Here is a 21787-nt window from a genome sequence, read left to right as displayed (position 1 = left end):
ACTGTACTATAAAAATATAGCTAGTCCAAGAGCAGAATTTTAGGAAGACAACATCACAAAGATCCTTGCCATTAAGGCAATTTCTCTTTATCTTTCAGACTTGGCTGACAACAAAGGACTTTGAGACAACATTCAATGAGAGAAATAGAAAGAAACAGTAAGGTAGGCTTAATCTATATGTCAACTTAGTAGCTTTCAGTTTGGAAAATAGAGGAGGAGATAAGTTAGATTATAATTTAGAAATCAATTTACTAATAAGTTTTGGTTAGACAGGCTAAAAAGAAGCTTGACTTCACTTCAGAACCATGTTTCTAACCTAATAAATGTTCACCTCCTATGTGCAGAGCAAAAAAATAAACCATACAAATATCTACTCAAATACGTCCATATTCAGTCCAGGTTTTACATTTTCATGATCTGTAGCATTATGTAAAAACGAGCTTTATGTACTCGTATTTTGAGTTCCTCGAGAGTGACTCCACACATTCATACTAACAAAATACATCAAATAAAAGCAGCTCCTCTATCAAGACCTGCTGTCACCTACACCAGCTTCTCCTGTCTTTGGCATTCCAACCAAACCAGATTCTTCCAATTGCTCAAATTCCTAATAACTGGCAATTCAGGTGACAAAGTAAAAGGTGCGCAAACTTTAAGAAATCCAAGCAGACTGTAACAGATCAATCTTTATTATCTACAAGCTTGCTAGTTCCTTCAAAAAATTCTCACAAGCTTGTTTGATGCAAGACTCACTCACAAAAGCAAAGTTGACTCTTCCCCAAAACGTTTTTCTCTGAAGTGAGTCATTCAATGTTTGTTATGATTTCTACCAATTTGCCTGCCATGAAAATTGTGATTATTGGCCAAAAGTTCTTTAGAGCTTTCTTGGAAACTTTCATTAAATGGCATGACATGGGCCAACTTGCAGTCAATGGAGACCTAATTAAATTTAAGTAAAAAGCAATTGGGCTGTTTTTTCCTCAAGTTTCTTGAGAACCTTGGGCATGCATTATCTGGTCCTGAGAATCTGCTGGTTTTCTAGTAACAAATGTATTTTACAACACTTAAATTTGACTTAAAGTCTCTGAAACATTACCTGTAAATTTCCAGCACAGGCATTTTCTCCAGGTTCTACGACAACAAATGCTATCAAAAAGAATCTTTTCCTACTGTGATCCACTTTCGTATGGATGCTCTTTCTATTTCTGAGAGCTTAGTAGTCCTGTAGGCATTCTGTGAGGCTTCAAGCTTCTAATGCATTGGTAAAAATATTATTAATTTTTTAATATATGTTCTACAAGTTGCTCTTCAGGTTATTTTTGATCTGCCTTGGACCATTATATTTTATCTGCCTGGTTTAGATACAATTTTTTTAAGAATGCTTACTTTTACCTATGAGTATTTTTTAGCATCTTGTTTAATCATGGCATACATATTTTTATCTTTAGATCTTATTCTGAAAAATAGCATGCATTTGTCTCAAGTTTCCAGTGCAATGTCCTGGAACATTCTCTATGCTTTCTGCAGGGATTTTACTTCATTTTTCTTTTCCCTTTTAACAGTTTTTCTGAGCACAAGTTTAACACATCTTTTGCTTTCCATTGCTCCAATATGAATTCTGAATGAACATTGACACTGCAATCATTACTATAGAAATGCTCTCTGATTGCTATTTTGAAGGAGATTCTAAATATTCCTCAGGAAGAAATTAACAGTTATTTTTCCTTTTCTGATTGGCTGCTCCAATAAACAATCATTGATGGTATCTGAGATTTAATCTGAGCACCCCACCCTCATGCAAAATCTGAACAATCTACATAAAGATATATTTAATTCATGTAGTTTTAAAATTAGTAAAGTGCCAAAAAATGCAAGACCTTTGAACGGAGAAAAAATCTTCAGTTAAAATTAATATTGATATTACCTCCAACTCACTCAATCTCCAACAATTTACAATTATCTGGATTCTTTACACTAGTGAGATTTTTCACTATTCTAATTAAACATGGAAGTCAACTTGTAAAAATGGCAGGAGTGTTCTTTGTTTTGTTCAGACCAATTTTTAAGACAGCTTTCGCAAACTATTCTGCTGTTTTATGTCTACCCACGATGCCTCTTAATTTCTAAGTTTCTTGATAAAGCCTGGTGTAAGGGACTATTTAATTTTTTAAGTCTTGTAACACAAATCCAGTGCTCTGCTGATGAAATGGGGAATTACCACAGACTTTAGAAGTACAGCTTTCCATTACAGAATGTTTAGTATTGAATCCTTAGTGGTCCAGTCCATCTAAAGGCTGCTTCAACCCATATAATAATGAAGCTATTAAGAAGCATCAGAAAATTCTAGTCTCAAAAGAGATGGGATTGCCTCAATCAATGGAGGAGAATGACATCTAGCAGGACCTTTGTTTGTGGGGCAAGGTTTTGGTAGGGGGGGGGCAGGGGGTGGCTACTGGGGTGAGAGGCTGCTGGAAGCTTTCCCTGTGTTTGGTGGAGCCAATGTCAGATGGCTCCAAGACTGACCTGCCGCTGGTCAAGGCTGAGCCAGTCAGAGATGGTGGTAGTGCCTCTGGGATAACGTATTTAAGAGAGAATAAAACTTATGGCATGGCAGCAATTGCAGCCGGAGAAGAGAGGAGTGAGAATATGCGAGAGGAGCAGCCCTGCAGACACTGAGATCAGTGTAGAAGGAGGGGGAGGAGGTGCTGCGGGCACTGGAGCTGAGGTTCCCCTGCAGCCCGTGGTGCAGACCAGGGTGAGGTAGCTGTGCCTCTGCAGCCCACAGAAGTCCATGGATGCAGATATCCACCTTCAGCCCATGCAGAATCCCATGCCAAAACAGGTGGATACCCAAAGGAGGCAGTGACCCCATGGTAAGCCCATGCTGGACCAGGCTTCTGGCAGGACCTGTGGACCCATGGAGAGAGGAGCCCATGCTGGAGCAGGTTTGCTGTTGGGACTTGTGACCCTGTGGGGGACCCATGTTGGAGTAGCCTGTTCCTGAAGGACTGCACCCTCTGGAAGGGACTCACCTAGAGCAGTTCATGAACAACTGCAGCCTGTAGTAAGGATTCACGTCAGAGTTCATGGAGGACTGTCTCCCATGGGAGGGACCCCATGCTGGTGCAGGGGAAGGAGTCCTCCCTTCGGAGGCAGTGGCAGAAACAACATGATGAATTGATCACAACCTCCAATCCCTGTTCACCTACACTGCTTGGGGAACGAGGCAGAGAACTGGGAATAAAGTTAAGCCCAGGAAGAAGGGAGGGGAAGGAGAAGGTGTTTTTAAGATTTGGGTTTACCTCTCATTATACTACCCTGATTTGACTATAATAAATTAATTTCCCCAAGTCAAGCCTATTTTGCCCATGGTAGTAATTGATGAGTGATCTCTCCCTGTCCTTATCTCAAGCCACAAGCTCCTGTCCAGCTGAGGAGCAACTTGATGAGCAACTAGGATCCAGGCAAGGTCAACCCACCACAGCCCTATCAGATGCCAACCTGTTCAAGTACTGAAATCTCAGCTTGCTCTGTGATTGAGCACCTTTCCTACTCTGGAGTTCCTCTGCTGCATCATTTTTCACTCACAAAAGCCCTTAAGTTGCACTAATTAATTAGGTAAATGCATCAAACCTTTCTTCAGAACAGGTCTATGGAGGAACTTCAGAAATACTTCTTTAGTTCAAGTACTTGGGTAAACTGAAAATCTACCTTATGAAAGAGAACAAAATTTTATATGATTCACACACTGAGAATTTTAAAATAGATTTTGCACTTACAGAGTAAAACCATTTAAAAATTCTAATGTGACTCATGTATGCAGCTTATTCATTCTCTATTACATACTTTGTGTGTAGTGAAGGACAAGAATCATATGGTATCACTTCTTTCCCCAGTTTAAGATGTGCAAGTTTCTGAGAGTTCTCCTATACTCCTTTAAAGGAAGACACAGACTTATACAGTTTAAAAAAATATACTTCAAAGCTCATTCTATTATGAATTACTTCAGCAGCCTCAAATCAACATCCAAAATCAACAGAAGTTTCATACCAGGTGGGGATAAGAGAACTAAATTAAAAATATCAACAAGAGATTTAATTTTTTAAGAGTTTAGTCATTGACATTAAAGGCAACCAATGCAGCAGTCAGAGGGCATTGTAACACAGAGGTAAAGCATATGAACATTTTCCTTCACAATTCACAAGACGTAATCAAAATGCTAAGTTAAACATCAGAGCAACTAGGAGTTTCTGTTGTGTTAGCAGAAGTTTTCAAGTTTCAGTGATATTTGAAGGCACAACGTGATTTGAACACAGTTGCTATGACTGCTGTGCTACAGAGACAGAATATATTAAAGGCATCTAAAATGCCTGTTTGAAAACACTAAACATTTAGTCTGCTCCTACCACCTTCTGAAACATTAATTTAATACATGTTGATAAGTTTACACTAACACAGTAAGCTAACAGACTGTTTGAGGTACTGGTTAAAGTAATAAGAATCTCTAGTTTTTTTGCAAGTTTAATCCAGTGAACAGAAAGATGGGACATATAAAGTTGTATGGCCTATTTCTACAATGACAGAAGAGTTATGAGTAATCAAAGGTACTGAGATGTTCCTAGTTCATTCATACAAACTAACAAGATGTAAGAAAACCAGAGAACTACAAGCTAAAAAGCTTAGGCTGTACTAGCTCAGTAGCCACAGTGGCTGGAGTTCAACATTGACTCAATACTTAAATATTTGCTCAGCTCCTTTCCCAGGATTCACAGCCTGAGAAGAATTATGTGCTACTGCAAACATGCCCTCAGCAGTACCTGCACTAGTTAGCTATGTCTACACAGAATTTCACACCAACAGGTACATAGTCTTCTAGGATAATTCCATTTGAAAGGAACCTCAAGGGGTCACAGAGTCATAATAAGTCAATAGTAGATGTTTTCTATGAAAGAATAAATGTTATCCTGTATCCCTATCTCACCTTTATACCAAAAGGAGTAGTATGCCAATTTTATTTCCCTTGTTGTGATAAGTTCCATTTCAAGCCTCAGGGTTAGGGTTAGAACTCCAAGTATTAATAAGCAATGAAGTTTTTGCACTACCAATGGAATTTCCTTTGCAGCTTCTGTAACCCAAAGTAGGATGGCAACCACTGGTCGCCCCAGATAGTTTCTGGACAACTGCTGTACAACGTGTAAGAGAATCAACACTTTGGCAAGTCAGCTTCTAAAATAAGGCAATGAGGCAAAACTACCAAGAGCAGAAAGAGAATAACTAGTATTTCAAAAAATATGCTATGAATCCGCTCTACGAAAACCATGTTAAAGTGATTGCATCCAAGAAAAGAATAACTCAAAAGGAAATCTTGAAATAAAGCCCATATGTTCAGATTGCCTCCAAGGACTACACTAGGCATCAATACACCAAGTTGAAGCTAATTCTTTCAGATACCATGCCCAGCCTCCATACAAACCTTTCTCTTTTTTTGGCAGCCATATGTGAACTATCCCTCTTAGAAGTGTTTATTCTTGGCTACAGACACAAAAAGCATCTTCAGCACTTATGTACAAATATATTTGATTTGTAACTTTCTAAATGCACCCTATTAGCCAACTTTCCTATTAATTGCTGTCTAACACATGCTAACCAAAACCAATGTGTATCTGCTGAAGTCTCCTAGCCTTTCTGAAGACACCAGCTTTATATTCGTTCCACTATATATCTGGGAAAAAAGCAAAAGTCATATGGAAAGCAGGAAGAAGACAGTTACATGATCAAAGACCAAATGGATATTTTCATAATCTTTGTATAAACAAAACAACAAAATCTCACTGTTAGCCAATTATCAGTGAAAGATTACTCCATTTCCAGCATTTCATACTAACATCACACATATTCCAAATCTATTCCACTTCCTTATTGAAAGCATCCAGCAAATAACTAATTGAAAAGTTATAAAGAACCAGCATGGGTATTTCTTGCAAGTTTAGAGACAAATGCTTCTCAGTTTGTCTATTGTAAATCTACAGAGAAAAGGTTTTGGATCAGAACCCAGTTACAGTTTCACGAACTAATAGAACATAAAGGACAGTAACTAAGAAACCTGAGACATAAATTATTTTTATAGGCTGTACTGCGATTAAGAAACATAATAAATGCCTGTTGCTTTGTCTCAACTTAAAATAATTATGGTTAACTCAAGTGTTGTCGAAAATTTCAAAAAAAATATTTTACACCCTTAATTTAATAAGAGGTTATAGTAACTGTTTAAACTGTTTAACGTATTAAAGAGCTTCATTTAAAAAAAATCGTTATAGAAATTAAATTTATTTTGTATAGTATCCCAGAGCAGTATTTTGAAATAGGACTGTTAAAAGTTCACAAGTTATAAACAATGAGTTACTTCTAAAAATATTTAATTATTATTTTTACTGTTAACACATGACTTAACAAGGAAACAGTGACCTTTTCTGGCTATAAATGTGTATTTTGGGTTCTGTGGTGGCCGCCTTTTGAAGTCAGTGACAATGAAAGAATTAAGTTTAAGAATAATCCATTTATTCACAAAAACGTACCAAGTTTGCTTTCTGAAAACAAGAGCAGAACCTGCAAAACAAATATTGGTAAAAACCCAAACTGTGTGTCCAAGGTGCACCCATTTCTCTGTAAGTGTGTAAAGACAGTTAAGGTAATTTCAACTGATCTCACAACACCCAATCAACAACTTTCCCCTGCAAAAGGAAACCCGTGTAATAGCGCAGTGACATCTCAGTGAGTGTATTTTTCTGCTTTTCATCTGTCTCCAGGTGTTTTGCACAAGCTTTGAGCAGCATCAACCTGAGACAAAAAAGTCCTAATGGCAGGTAGTTATTAACCTCCAGGAAACAGAAAAACTACACATTACTGCAATGTATTCAGCCTGAGAATACACAAACTCGTGAAGTTTGATGCATCAGGGCGGTCTCTAAATCACCTTAAAATAATTTTTAAACAAATTAGTTATTGCCATTGCTAGCTGCCATGCACATTGCCACACAGAACTCCTGATAGTTAGAAATTCTGCCCAAGGAACTGGTCAGCAGAAAGTTAAACACATTAGGCTACTTTTTTACAATAACCAGAAGCCATTAGAATGGACCAGGAACAACCAGTCCAAACCAGAAAGAGACAGTTCTTCACTAATAGGTAGTAAGTAACCTGCTTTATCAAAGATATGCAAGAAGTTTAAATTTAAAGTTCAAACGAAAACTGGGCAAAGGGAGAAACGTTCATAGGTTGAAAAGGGACTGAACTGCACTTTTAACTAAATAGCTAAACCACGTTAGAAAGTCCCCTGAGATGAAAACAGGTGGAAGTTGGGAGAGTGTAGGAAGGTGGTATGGGAAAAAAGAAAGAAGAGTATCATATGTTATCATATTTTTATCCTTCCATCAGCTTCTGATTATGGCTACTTTCTTTTCCCCCATGACCTTAAATGCATTTAATTGCACATTAGGCCCTGCAATGGACGGGAAGATGATAAGCAGCAACTTGTGATTACAGTTTTTATTGATTTTTCCCCTGGTGTACTGCTTCTAAAGACACTGCAATAACAGGCAGATGCATAGGAGAGGCAGAAAGAGTTCCAACCCATCTTTTGGCCCTAAAAGTCTGTTTAATATGATATCTTCAAGTCAAAGATGTAAAAGATATTTAACTGTTACTAACAGATGTTAAACTTGACCTTAGACAAAAATCACAGATTAGAGACAGAATATTAAACTGAATGAACTCTTAATCTGAGCCATTTTTATGCTTTTATATTAATGAAACTCACAAGTAACTTCACCATTTGTTTAAGAGCAGTTTGCTGAATTAAATGTCATCTCCTAACTCTACCTTTCCTATTAGAAGTTAAAATAAAAAAATCTTATAGTAAGAAAATATGGTAAAAGGGAATGAAAATTCAATAAAGACCCAGAAGAAGAAGCAGTAAGGGCAAATGAGCAGCAGAACCTGCAGCTACTTAACTTTTTTCAACCTGAATTAAATTCCATCATATCGTTCTGCACAGTGGAGGTTTACAAGACATGCTCACACATGAGAGGGGCTGGGCTGCCATCCAGAGGGACTCGGACAAGCTGGAGGAATGAGTGAACAGGAGTCTTATGAAATTCAGCAGTGACATACACAAATCCCTGCATCTGGGAAAGAAGAGTCCCCTGCAACAGAGCAGGTCACCAAGGCAACAACACCAGCACCCAGTGATGCATAGTGGGAAGATGAGTGGCAATGCTGAAACAAGAAGTTCAGACTAGGTGCAAGGAAAAAAATGTCTCGCTATGAGGACACACAGGCAGTGAGATAAAGTAAAGCAAAATGCCCAGAGAAGCTGTGCAGCCTCCATCCATGAAGGTTTTGAAGGTAAGACTGGATAGCACAATATAACAGTACAGGAAATGTCAAGATTGATAGGACTTCAGGACTAGTATTCGCCACAGCCATATTCAAAGTGGACCTTATTTAGCTTGACCTTTTCACTTTTATGCTTGCTAATATTCTCCTGTGTCCTACAGGCATTTACTTTAACGTTAATCTGATTTAAGTTAATTTGGAGCAATTTTTCTCAGTTTTTATTTGGTTCTGAAAGTCACTGCTTCTATTCTTCAACCTGAAGAAGAGATTCTGGCCATTTTTCTTCCTATCTTATTATGCCATTAAATACTACTACCTCCTATAAACTTCTTAGCTTCACTTTTTGGCCTACCATGACTGCAGTCCCACTACTATCTGCTTTACTTTCATAAAAAGATTTTCATGCAAAAAGTTTTTGCTACAGGTAATTTTTATTCATTGTGGGTGTGCTGCAAGTATAATCAAGGACAAAAAAAAATTCACAAAGGTCAGTAAGCCAGTTCCACTCCAACTCCATTTGACACAAAGGCATGCAGTAAAATATTCCAAGAGTATCATTCCAGTTTTTCCAAATTTATAGGTTCTGGTCAAAAATCTCTAAGTAAATATGTTTCACTTAAACTGGAAATTGCAAGCCTGCTTTCACTTCTAACCTTGAGATCAGGTATGTGAAAGTTTTATGTTATGGCACATAGAATAAGAGTTTAAGTTCTCATTCTAAGTATGCTATAGGAAAAAAGTAAAACGGCTGCCCCTTTAAAGGAACAGCAAAGAGAATGTATACCCCTCCTTATCGTGCCCTGCAAACGAGATACTGTGGCACATGCAACAGAAGATACAGCTGCTAATCAAAATAAAATACATTTAAAAAAAAAAAAAAAAAAGAGTAAGGCATTGCAAACAGCATGTATGCTTATTTAAAGCAGCAATCTCTTTGGCCTAATCTAGTTACATACTTTCGTCTTTTCTAAGAGTCTGCCCACAGCAGATAAACACACAAACCTTCTTGTGCTGCACCAACTGACGTCAGCAGTCGCTTAGGAACAGCGTTTGGTGCAAAAGTGGTAGTACCGAAACTATGTTTACAATTGAAAAAGAATGAAGTATGCAGAGCTCGCCATAGCTTCAGGAAAAAAGAGATACAAATTTATAAATGTAAACTACAAAAGATCTTTTCTAAAAATTCGTGGGACTTTCAGGGAATGTTTATCTGCTTAAATATCTTCCGGTGAATACAAAGAGTAATAGATTTATTTTTTTTTTATGTTCAACAGTTCAATCTCCCCAGAAAAAAAAAAAAAAAAAGGGGGGGGGGAGAAAGAAAGAAGTAGTCATCGGTTTCGTCAGTTTTGGAATGTAAGCTTTGAGCTTCTTTCATTTCTGTTTAATCTGTAAATGAAAATTCAAATCCAGTAACAACTTTATTGGGTAACTGTTTAGAGGGACAAAGCCCTGTTGTTCCCACAGCAAGAAAACAAAAGATCTCACAAAACAACCTGCACCAGTAGAAATAATCATCCCATCACTAATTTCTAAGTAGTCAAATGTTCAGAAAGTCTAGTATCTAAGGAACTTAGAAGTGCTCTACTTTAAATAACTCAGTGTAAAAATTATTTAGAAGACCCTGAAAAATAAACAATATAAAACTGTACAGATGCAAAGCTGTTTGCTACAGCTTCCCAAATAAACTTAATTTTACAATTACAGAATTTTAATTTAGAAAGAATGTGTGTGAAATCTCTAAGAACAGGCTTATTTTATAAGTAAAGTCCAAATTCTGAGTACCCTGATACTTTCCATTTTTGACAACATATGATAAAGTTTCTAACCACTTGTTACACTTTTGGAAATCTATTGAATAAGAAAAAAAAATTGCATTGTTTACACAAGTTTAAAAAATGTTATTTAAATTATAGATATATATATTAGACCTCCAGTAGGCATTCTCCAGCTTAAGTCTATGAAAATGAAGCAGTTCTCTCACCAGAGCTGGGCCTAATAGGAATGCACTGTAATATTGGACATCATAACAGAGGGAGTCTGTACCTTGTGTGCTCACATTCCTCCTGCTGGCTCTGAGAAAACATGAAGGAAGAAGCTAAAACTAGACTGGCCAGAAAAAGGACACTGCAGAGAAGGACACTGAATAATATGGGTCAATATTACAAAACCCAGAGTGCTTATTTTCATATTCTTTTGACATATTTCCAATATAAAACCTCACATTCAACAGTCACTCTCAACCCCTCAACAGTAATTAGTTACTCAGACCTGAGAGGCTGTGCATGCATTTATCACAGTTTTTTGCTGCACACATCTCCAATCAAAAAAAATGCATGGGAAGAGAACACAGCCTGCTTCTCCCATTAAGCTAATGTAAGCTTAACTTATAAACTTAATATATAATATAAGCTTAATTCAGGAAGGCTAACTGGAATATATATCAAATGGAAGTGATCAAAATCAGGAACATTCCCCCTTCACTCCACCAAAAGAAACCCACCACCCATATGCAAAGTGGAAAAACTGTATAAAAGACAACAGGGATAATCCTCTTTTTTTTTTTTTTTAAATACTGAATTCCTGACATGCAAACAGTTTTACCAAATGTCTGAAATGAAGACAAGGAAAAGGAGCAGGTAAAACCAACTTATCTGAAGCAGATAATCTGTGGTTCCATTCATCTCACTATTTTTTGGTCTGCTATGAGGACTGGGAGAAAGCTGTTTCTGTGATTCCAAGGTACCCCTAAAGAATATTGTCTCTGGACAAAGTCCAGATGTAATTTGGGCCAAGAATAGCTATATGATCCCAAACTGAAACGTTCCTAGACCATCCAATGGTCTAAGTAGTTTATCTGGAAGTCAAGCAGAGAGATCTGAAGAAAAAATAGTTCGACTAAACACAGCAAAGCCTTACTCATTGATTCAGGCAGAGTTCAGAAATTGCTTCAGCTTGCTTTCTGATTTATATGCCTGAACTTGGCCTCTAAGTCAACTTTTCCAGGATTCTAAATTTACTTCCCATCACACCTCTCATCATGACAGCTGAAAAGCAAGTTTCCAGTCTTCTAATACCCTTGGGAAACAGCATCGCTTTTCTACTGCTGTATCTGGAAACAATCAAGGTGCTGAAGGGAACAACTGGCTCTTCAAACTACTGCTGTACTTTGAGAATTTTTGAGGGGCTAAAACACAGTTCAACCATGCTTCAATGGACAGCACCAGCAGGAGACTCTGTTGTCTCAAGTCTCACTCCTGGTAAACCTCTCAAACAGAGACGTCCACCTGGATAATCTTTTAAATATGACTTGGGATAGGAAGTAAAGAGTCAGAAACAAATGTCCAGTTGTTATCAGAACTGCAGCCTATGCACTAAGCACAACCTTCACAGAATTCTAGTTAGAATTATGCTCCTACAATGCCAGCTTTGTGTCCCATAAAGAGGTAAGACTTACTGGGAGATTAATTTTGTTGTTCTAACAACTGGTCTTGAAAACAGCCAAGTTTTAAGTAAGTGTCTTTTTCCTTCTTCACCCTCTCCTTCACAAATGTTAGCTAGTTAATTTTAAAGCTAACAAGAAAATTACCTCACTGCTGATGCAGACAAACGTGCATTTGAGCAATGTAATAAACTATAAACATAAAAATCATCTTATCTGCAAAAATAATGTGAACTTGGAGATACATTGAGAAACATACTTCACTCACACATATATTCCATTTCTTAGAGGGGGGAAATAACTCTAAGCATCAGAAAAGACTGAGGAAAATGAGTGGGAATCAACGTTAACAAAACTTCAGGCTCTCTAAAGTCATTTTGAGAAAAGAAATTCTATGAAAACTCATCTTTTCCTTGAAAAGCAAGCTTCTTTGCTTCATCCTGTTATCTGCTGTCCATTTTACTATTCAGGGCTCCACAAGAATAGTCTGTGACCTGTCCTTTTACTTCTCAATAGGCATAACACAAAATAAAATATCAGTGACACTGCTTGCTTTCACATCCAGCAATAGCAGTTAATCAGGCCTCTTGCCAAGTCAAAACTTGTTCAAGCACCTCTTCCAAAAAATGGCCATCACCACAGCCTAGTAGGCTGCTACAACGAAAAAGAAGTGATAATCTCTACGAGAAAGGCTCAGAGCATAAATAAATTAGACAATAAGTCATCATTTCATTTATCTCAGAGCTGTCATTACTAGACAGCTTGTTTGTGTAACTGGTAAAGACAGAAGAACAATAAATCAAGTCCTACAACATGATAGGAAATAAACTGTCATGTTTCACTGCATAGAAGACCACCTTCCCAAAACTTGAATGAACATCACAACAAGGAATATCAGAACAACAAACACAAGTTTTCAGGAAAAGGGGTAAGTAACTCTGCGAGGAGCACAGATGATGAAATCCTTGGAACTTTCGTTTCATGACTAGATTACCTGGCAACTTGGAGTGAGACTTTTATCCCCTGTCAAATTTCACCGAATTAAAAGATATTGGGGATGAATACTTCAAGCCGACAAAGTTGTGGTTGTTCAGCCTAGAAAAGAGAAGGTTGCACAGACACCTCGTAGCAGCCATCCAGTGTCTGAAGGGGGCCTACAATGAATCCAGAGAGTGACTGTAGAGACAGGATGAGGGAGAATGATTTCAAACTGAAAGAGAGTAGGTTTATATTAGATGTTAGGAAGAAATTCTTTACAGTGAGGATAGTGAGGCACTGGAACAATATGCCCAGAGAAGTTGTGGATGTCCCATCCCTGGAAGTGTTCAAGGCCAGGGTGGATGGGGCCCTGAGCAATCTGATCTACCAGAAGGTGTCCTTGCTCATGGCAGGGGGGGGTGAAACTAGAGCATCTTTAAGGTCCCTTTCAACCCAAACCATTCTATGATTCTATGAAAGACTGCATGACAAAAAAGGTTATTGAATTAAGCTATGACGTGTGCACATGTACACTACAGGCACCTACATAAATTTGCTTGTATTTGCAAAATGTGAAGGTCGTAATTCAATACAGGGTTATCCACCAAATAAATTACTCTATAGATGTACATCCAAAAAGAAGGTCACAATAGCCACTGCAGAGATAACCTTGAAAACAGGTATCTGTGGTAAGGGAACAAAACTTCTTTACCAAGTCCAGATACAATCATAGAATCATAGAATCATTAAGACAGGAAAAGACCTTTAAGGTCATCAAGTCCAACCATCAAGCCAGAACTACCACCATGTTCACCATTAAGCCATGTCCTCAAGTGCCCTAACCACATGTTTTTTGAACAATTCCAGGGATGATGACTCCATTGCTTCCCTGGGCAGCCTGTTCCAATGCTTTACAACCCTTTCCATGAAAATATTTTTCCTAACATCCAATCTAAAACTCCTCTGGTGCAACCTGAGGCCATTTCCTCTCATTCTGCCACTTGTTACCTGGGAGAAGAGACCACCTCTCACCTGGCTACATCCTCCTTTTAGGTAATTGTAGAGAGCAATAAGGTCTCCCCTGAGCCTCCTTTTCTCCAGGGTAAACAAGCCGAGCTCCCTAAGCCACTCCTCATCCGACTTGTGCTCCAGATCCTTCCCCAGCTCCTTTCTCTGGACTCACTCCAGCACCTCAATGTCACAACCTTCTTGAACTGAGGGGCCCAGAACTGGACACAGGATTTGAGGTGTGGCCCCAAATTTGAGGTGTGCCAGGTACAGGGGAACACTCACTTTCCTAGTCCTGCTGGCCACACTATTTCTGATACAGGCCAGGAAGCCATTGGCCTTCTTGGCCACCTGGGCACACTGCTGGCTCATGTTCAGCTGCTGTCAACCAGCACCCTCCAGGGCCTTTTCCGCCAGACAGACACTTTTCCAGCCACTCTTCCCAAAGCCTGGAGCACTGCATGGGGTTGTGACCCAACACGACAGTGTATTTTATTAGTGTTTAACAGGAAAATAAAATAGGAAAAAGGAAGTTATTTCTTCAAGACTTTTTGTCTTGTATTATAAACTTTAGGGATACATTTACATAGCTAAAAAGATGCTTTAGCTTCTTGTAAGGACCATGATTTCAAGAATCTGTGCAGTTCAGCACTAAAGCTTTAACAATGAAAGACGTTTAAAGGAAACTCAGCTTGGGAGATCACAAAAATTAGTTGGTTAAGACTAGAAAAGGCTACTTATAAGAGAAATGCTGATTCATTCGCAGAATTTAACAGTTTAATTGATTTACTTTTCAATTAAAAAAAAACATATTGGTCCTTAAAAAGACTGATGTGGAAACTTCAGACTTACAAACACCATAAGACTGAGTCACACTACATGATGTTAAGTCTCACTATCACACTTAAACAGTTTTAATTAATTGCCTCAGGATACAGAAAATGAACTACTGCTTTGCAAACTAGAAAATGCGGTTTCTCAGTGCATAAAAATGACTACAACTGCTTAAACAAAAACATACTGTACAGTTCATATAGGTTATCAAACTAGTCAGAATACTAAGCAGTTTTATGTTCAAATGTCAAAATGCAAAAGCTGTCATTTAACTTCAAGTATTTTTGATTATATTTTTGGTATTGACAATAATTTTACTCATATAAAAGAAGTTGTGTAGCTGCTTTGAAGACACAAGATTTCAGTGTGAAAACACAGGGCATTTTACAATATTTAGACACATCATAACAGTTCAGTCTTTAAACACACAGATCTGAAAATAAGGTGGGAAAAGCACATATGTTCTGTGAATGTCAGGCATTCTAGTTTTCTTTTTTCTTTTTTATAAAATTTTGGAATTCTGGGGCATACGGATATTTTTTCTTTTAAACTTCAAAGTAAATGTTCTAACAATCATTTCTAAGTAACCAGCACAGCAGAATGCAGCAATTCTTCAATCAAATAAAACCAATAAAGCTAGACAAAGCACTTACAAGAAGCTGCGGAATGAATGGTCTCAGTTATAACCTCAATATTCCTAATTTTCATATTGAAAATTTGAAACATTTTGAATACTCATTTTAAATTTTCTGACAAAATATTGTCATCTAAAAATACTATCTTTAAGCATTTTGGAAAAATAAGAATCCTTTACTTTATAAGTGTTCCAAGAAAAAAGAGACTAAAGCTCTCTTTTATATAATGAAACCTAAAAAATACAAATATATTATAGCTTTCTTTAGCATTTTCACATAGAAAAAAACCTACAATCTTATTGTGAATCAAGCTGTATGTTAAATACCAAAGCAAACACTTAAGAGATTCTGAAATCGCTTCTGTTTGATGCATGTTTCTGATCAATAGACAAAAGGGTAATCTTTAATTTTCCTCAACTCACACAGGACTGTAACCAAGCTAATTAATTAATTAAAATCTGCACACAGGACATTTGCATTGAGAACAAAGCCTGTAACTTACAAAAAAGACAGGTTTTTGTCTGGAGGCCCCCAGACATTGTGGTTTAGAAAATAAAGCAGGGAAATCGGATTAGAATTGCCTGCTCTGGCCTTGGGTTATGTCCCTGAAGGCTTTGACCATTTTAGCAGGAGACATTGGTTAAATTCACAAAGCATTCAACTCTTGACAGTTCATCAGCCACAACAAGGGGTCTTGGCAAAATATTTAAGTCTTGTGGGCTACTTTTCAAAATGTTCAATTTATCAAAAAGATTAATGGCAGAAAGGAATTCAACACAAAATATCCACCCATGTTCACCCAATTTCCTGAGGAGATTTCACAGTATGCTGCAAATTGTCTCAACTGTGCGATTAGCAGCATTAGATGCAGTTGTTTTAGGGGCATCACAAACAGTAGTCACTGTGCCCCTTTTCTCGAAATGTTGTAGGGTCACTGTAATGGATGACTGCTAAGGTCCACACTCTTCAAAAGTTCTTGCCAAGCTGTCTCAGTCAATAAATAATTCTCCTCAACTATTTCTTACAATATATTTCTAATAATGTTTTCACTAGCCATACTTACCAAAGACGTTACAGAACACATGGAGCTCTGAGTAACCTGATCTAGTGAAAGGTGTCCCTGCCTACACAGCAGGGTGGGAATAAGATGATCTTTAATGTCCCTTCCAACCCAAACCATTCTATGATTCTATGATATTCTGGGAATGTCCAGTGACAGAGGACCCTGCACATCCTTCATACTTCACACTGTATTTTCTTGTACAATCACTAGCAAACAAATAAAGTCCTAAAAAATGCTTATTTCTTATAATAAAAATAAAGTGTTCTAACTCCATCTTCTGGCTAGGAGTAATTGATGTGTGAAGATAAAAAATTATCAAGCGAATTCGGTTTGACATCAGGCTTTACTTATAAACTTTAGGCCTCTAAAGTTTCCTCTTTGTGTGATTAAAGCTTTCTCTCCAGTTTATTTTTCATTTCCCTCTCACTTCTCCCAGGTTTGAGTTTGATCTTTGCAAAGCATCTATGTAATCAACATTTTTGTTAACGTTTTGGTTAAAAAAATGTGAACTTAATCAAAAGCAAATTTCCTCTCTATCTTCCTGAACATTATTTTAAGAGAAAATAATCATAATAACGAGGTAATGAGAAACTGTCCTTTTGTTAGGAGTGCATCATTAGTTGCACAATGCAAGATTTAACATTTGAGGTTTCATAAAGGAGTAGAGCTAACAACTCAAAACAGCAGGTCTGCAGACGATCTCCTCTTTGATCACAAACCTCTAACAGATGGAGGAAGAAAACACAAAAAAGTTCACAAGAGAAACAGATACCTGAAGTGATTTGTGTGTACTCCCCAGCAGCTGAATTTATTCAAAATCTGAAGTGTGGTGTGCCTGCTTCCATTTCTCCATTCTCAACCTCTCCTGTAAAAAGTTATCACAGTGGCTAATGCCTTTTACACTGGTGGTTCTGCTGGGGTGATGGACAGAATGTATAAGCAGATAACTGTAAAATGAACATACCATGGACTAAGAGCTACTATAAAAGGAATAAGTGATACATTATTGAATAGCACAATTCCACATTATTGAAAATGGTAAACTGGAAGGAACAAAGTCATGGGACCTGTTTGTCCCATGAAGTTCAGTCTGGGCTTGAACTGTGAGAAACTGACATTTTGATCACATTTTCCTATTTCTTCCTGTCACATATGTGAATTTTTGGCAATGTGAAAATTAAGAGCCAAGGAGATTTACTGCCAAGAGCTGGATAGAAGCTTCCTTACCATAGCAACCTATTTTATCTGAAATTTCAGGTACCCACAAAAGTCAAAAAAATCATCATATAGAAGCAAAGAGGGATAGACATAATTCCTGACCCAACATGAGAGGATTTCCACTTCTGCAGTTCCAGGTCATAGCTTTTCTTCACTACCACATTACATATTTAGTTTTGCAGATGGAAGCATGGTGAATTGATGAGAGTCCAAGACTCATAAGGTGACTCACAGAAGTGTTGTTACAGTCTTATGTTTTCATTTTACTTCACTCCAAAAATTATGAGGAATTTTCACATAAACAGTAGAGTACTAAAACACTGTTTTAAGGGAGTGTGAAATACTCCACTATTTGGAAGAATCTGATTCTCATGTGCTCTTTATCAGTTCATCCTGTTCTCACGATGAATGCAAGATAATTCTGTCTCTACCACATGATCTTAAAGTGTTTTTCAAATGAACCCTCTGCCTCATTTCTGTGCAAGTCTCACTTAAATATTTAAATTACACCTTTCCACTCAAGGTCTTTGTAAAAACTTTGCAGAAAATGTTATATGTTGTAAGCCTGGTACCACACCTGATTGCAATTGTTTAATATCTTACCTTTTAGGTCCCTGTTTGCCACATATCATCTATCCAATGCTGAAGCATTTTTTTCCTTTACTTCAAGTAGACAGTGCAGAATATACGGTTCACTCAAGACATAGAAAAAATATAGAGGTTTTTGGGCATGAGGGGATGATATTTTGACTGATTTATTGGGAAGTTCTAACACATCCATTCTTTACACGGCAGTGCCATTAGTTCTCTTAAATCAGCACAACTTGGCATTGCCACAATAAAGCATCAGTCCTGCCCTCTCTCAGCTGCTCACTCCCATCCCTGGGTCTCTCCCTCCCTTACACAGCAAAAGCATTCATGCAGACACGTGGCAAGGAGCTACAAAAAGAACTGATTACTTTTAACATGGATTAGTTCCCCAATTTAGTTCACTGTGTAGTCCCATGAATGCTTGTGTCAGCACAATGGGGGATGGTGTTAGGGCAGGAATGAGCAGAAAGGGCTGGGAAGGACCACTCCTTTCAGTGTCAGTGCCATAAAGCACTCAGGGAATTGAAACATTTGAGCAGAGCTGTTCAGATTAGAAACTATATGTCCAAAGGTAAAAAAAAAAAAAAAATTCCCCTTTTGTGACTACATAAAAATTAATCTAAATTGGACATAGTTCTTAGCATCAAAAATTTTTTATGCTCTGACCTCAGAATTCATAATTTTGATCGCCACTTGCACTGCAACTGTACCTCCCAGCCTACAAAACCTGTTGTTGCACCACATATTCTACTCAGTTCTGCTGCTGGTATTATGAGAAAAAAAGAGGCAAAAAAAAACCCTAAAGAAAAAAACAAAAACAAAACCCAACACACTAATAATACATGAAGGAACAATGAGGAAGACTTGGCGGAAAAAGTAGAATACAGCAGAGACAAATACAAGAGGTCAGCATTCCAATTTTTTAAAAAAATAAATAAAGGAGAAAAAAAAGAAAGGAGGTATAGAAAGGTTACTGATAGCACTATATTACTTGATTTTAAAAGCCATTGAAATCTTGACCTCCAATATGCATCTTAGCAAAAACCCTTCCTCTAAATAGGCACAGTATACAGAGGATAACATTTTAAGTCAAAAATGTTTATAAAATTGCTATTGCAGAAGAGAACTGTAGTGAGACATGAAGACTGAGAAAAATCATCTGCAACTGTAACCTAAGGCAAAGAAAAGGAGAAATGAGCTCTTCATTCCACAAGATTTTAGCAAACTGTTACATTTTATTGATTAGTTAAGGACTCAAATTCTATGTGGACACCAAACACATAAAAAGCCTGAAACTGAAGAAACTGGAAACAAGTCAGTCACTTGGACACAGAAAATAAATAAACTGTGAAAATCACAAAATAGTAAAGGGAAACTCATGACATGCCAGGAAAATTTAGAAATGGCTGTGGCATTTCTCTCTGTTATTCCCCCTAGCTCTTGTTCTCTGAAAATCTAAAACAAAGAAGCCCAATGACAGGTTTACCGCAGGCTGAAGTTGTGATCTCCTAGAGTGGAAATGTAAAGAAACTTCCTATTCCTAGGAAAGAGGAAGACTTTAATATCAGGAGAAAGGGGCTGTTGAACAGAACTAAGTCTACATAATTTCCTCTATTGGTCTTAAGGATTACATGGAAACAAACAGAAAAAACCCCTTACTAACAAAGATAGTTTGAAAATAAAAAGACCTGGAAGAAAGTTACTCAAATTAGACAATTGGAATAATTATATTTTTTAAAAGGCTGCCTACATACATAAAAAAACCAATGGATTCTCAGTCACTTCCTTCATGTCTTCAGTGGCATTTTCTACAAAAGACTTCATAGCGTAAGAGTTGCAAAAACATTTTACTGGTTTGCTTTCCACAGTAAAAATCACAATCAGAAAAACATGGAAGACACCTTAATCCGTGTTCTCTTTCATAGCACCCACCTATGTGACTGATTCTAAAAGATACAGAATAAACAATATTAGAGAAGTTGACTTATGAAGCTATAAGATTAAAACAAATACAAAGCAAATGTTTCCACAGGAACTGGGCAAAATATCACCAACTCTGCTGAAAAAAAAAATTGCAGTCCCTTACTGTAATGCCTGAAAGATGGAATAGCCAAGAAGTATCCAGTTCTATCTGTTATTAGTCTTATCTTTTGAAACATGCATGTGCACCAAACAGTCTGGCTGAGAGTTCAGAAAACAATAACTGAATGTTGTCAGCTCATAAAAACACCTTGAAAATAGCTAACAAGTGGCAGAATAAAGACTAAATTCAGACAATTAAACAATATTAAAATTTACATAGGGAAAAAATGTAGTACATGATCATGTAATTCCCTTTTCCTTCATTGAAGGAAACTAACAAGGCTTACAGGGCTAAAATACTAAACAAGGATAAACCAAAATATTTGATATGTCTCATGTATTGCATAACCTTCAGGAATTTCCCTAAATAAATGGCAAAATTACTGGACATACCCTCGTGGAACCCACCAGTGACCTGACGACACCTTAGCCTCCATTTTACAGTCCAGAATCAAAGGGCTAAAGAAGATTAAGGACAAAATTGTGACCTCCAGATCTTTCTTTGCTAATATCTACATTAGCTGTTTATTGGTCATACAGATTTAAGTCCTAATACTCATTGATTCCAAGAGCAGGACTTCATAACCTGCAGTTGAGCTGATACGAGCAGGCACCAAACACAGCACAAACTAAGCAGAGGCCACGTGCAACGTCTGAGTGAGGCTGGACAGGTCAGACAAACTACTCTCAACCATCAGCAAAACCGGTTACTCCTCCATTATAAATGGCATTCCAGTGCTTTAGCCACCTTCATACAATTTTCATTTTTATTTCTTTTTACTTATGTAAAATACAGTTGAAGAGAAACCTGTACAAAGATTTCAGGCCATATAGACAATGATCACTGTTTGGAATGCAGCCCCAGTGATCAACTGGCATACGGTCCAAAAAACACCCTGAAAATATGGGCTGCCAGACTCTTGCAGCCAACCTAATTTATCAAAAATATGCAGAAATTAAGATACTCACTCTTTCTAAGCCTTGTATTCAAGGGTTTGGGGCTGGGGGGAGGGGAAATCTGGGGTTGAGGTTGGGTGGTGGTGGTTGGGTTTTTTTGTTTTCAGTGGTGTTCCTTGTTTGGAGTGGTTTTCTTTCAGTGGGGTGGGAAGGTTTGTTGATTCGGTTGCTGCCTTTTTTTTTCTTTATTCTTTTCACACAGAAAAAAATGCAGTGGGTTTTATGGAGGCATTCTTCCAAAATAATTTGAAAATCCTACTATTCAAACATTTAAAATATATAGAGGTTTTAAGCTTCATACAAACACAGGAATACATCTATTCTGAATTAAGCCTGACATTTTAACAAGTCTGGCCTGCATGCTATAATTCTAGTTTGTTAAAATCTAAGTTTATTCATGTGTTTGCCTATTAAAAAAAAAATAGAAAAATAAAAACACAAACATTTTTGGTTTAAGCTGTTGGTCACCATGTGTTTTTCCCCCAGAAAACTCCAGCCATAGCTAGCCATAAAGCAATACCCATATTAAGAACATACATCAATATTAAAGCAGTTACTGTAAAGTTGTTTACAGTTTCGAAGTGA

General features: G+C 37.3%; 1 protein-coding gene and 1 non-coding gene across 2 annotated transcripts in view; both read right to left on the bottom strand.

Annotated features, from left to right (window-relative positions):
- PDE3B (phosphodiesterase 3B) overlaps positions 1-21787 on the bottom strand; it is an 86826-nt gene that overhangs the window by 49259 nt on the left and 15780 nt on the right. The gene's annotated exons all lie outside the window — the stretch shown is intronic.
- LOC135416823 (U2 spliceosomal RNA) lies at positions 7559-7748 on the bottom strand. The gene has a single exon (XR_010431760.1). It is a non-coding gene; the product is annotated as a U2 spliceosomal RNA (small nuclear RNA).

Source organism: Pseudopipra pipra, chromosome 6 (genome assembly GCF_036250125.1).
Source record: "Pseudopipra pipra isolate bDixPip1 chromosome 6, bDixPip1.hap1, whole genome shotgun sequence".
In the NCBI taxonomy this organism is placed as follows: domain Eukaryota; kingdom Metazoa; phylum Chordata; class Aves; order Passeriformes; family Pipridae; genus Pseudopipra; species Pseudopipra pipra.
The sequence above is the reverse complement of the archived record's forward strand: the minus strand, read 5'-3'. Positions and strand labels throughout refer to the sequence as shown.